The sequence below is a fragment of the Salvelinus sp. IW2-2015 genome, unplaced genomic scaffold, assembly GCF_002910315.2.
Source record: "Salvelinus sp. IW2-2015 unplaced genomic scaffold, ASM291031v2 Un_scaffold9301, whole genome shotgun sequence".
Taxonomy (NCBI): domain Eukaryota; kingdom Metazoa; phylum Chordata; class Actinopteri; order Salmoniformes; family Salmonidae; genus Salvelinus; species Salvelinus sp. IW2-2015.
The window spans coordinates 579-1,419 of record NW_019950560.1 but is presented as its reverse complement, the minus strand read 5'-3'; the positions used below and the strand labels follow the sequence as shown (position 1 = coordinate 1,419).

General features: G+C 44.7%; 1 long non-coding RNA gene across 1 annotated transcript; it reads left to right on the top strand.

Moving 5' to 3' along the window:
- The first annotated feature begins 6 nt into the window (after positions 1 to 6).
- Positions 7 to 490, top strand: LOC112079741 (uncharacterized). The gene is made up of 3 exons (XR_002896039.1): positions 7 to 133; positions 220 to 312; positions 454 to 490. It is a non-coding gene; the product is annotated as an uncharacterized lncRNA (long non-coding RNA).
- Positions 491 to 841: the final 351 nt, after the last annotated feature.

The following is an 841-nucleotide window of genomic DNA, read 5'->3' as shown; positions in this document are numbered from 1 at the left end:
GGCTCTCAGAGTGAAGCTGCAGGACCATGAAGAAGACGCCCGTGTTCTCCGCCAACAGCTGCTCTCCTCCCAAGATGCACTGCAGCAAGTTACTGCCGAGCTGAGGTCATGTAAACGAGAGAGGGAGAAGCAGGTAAGAAAAGGACTTTCATTTGACCCATTAAGAGCCATGTATTGGCATGTTTATGACAATGGAATGACACATGTCACTTGTTACAGGATAGCCAGTGTGTGGAGACAGAGGAGAGACTGGCTGAGATCAGAGCTGATCTGGTCCAACTACAGCAGCAGTATACCACCTGCTATGCCCAGGTACTTGAACCTTGATAGAAAGTCACTAGTACATAATATGCTAAAATGGTCTGTAGGTTTATCCATATACTGTACCTCTGCTAGCATCTGTTATTAGCCTCTTTTCTGTTAGACCCATACTATTTCTCTGTCTGTGTGTAGCTGGTCCAGGAGGAGGCTGGGGTGGGCAGGCTGAGGGCTGTCTCTTATACACATCTAGATGTGTATAAGAGACAGCTTCTCCCCAGCCCACTCATCCATTCCACATGTTCCGGGATCAGTGTTGTTGTTAATTGCCTCATCCCAGTCAGCCTCTCTCTGTCTCTCATGCGTATGATTACTCACGACAAAATAACACTATCAATATAGCCGTGTGTTTTCATTACTCAGGTACCAATGTGGAGTCTCATCATATTTTAACAGATTTGGGCAGCAAAAACGGAGAGAGAAAGCTGCTTTATCAATAATTATGTGTAATCCACAACAATTTCACAGAAGCTCAATAACAGCAGCAGAAATGGTTCTGTATAAACTCTTATACTCCAATTTG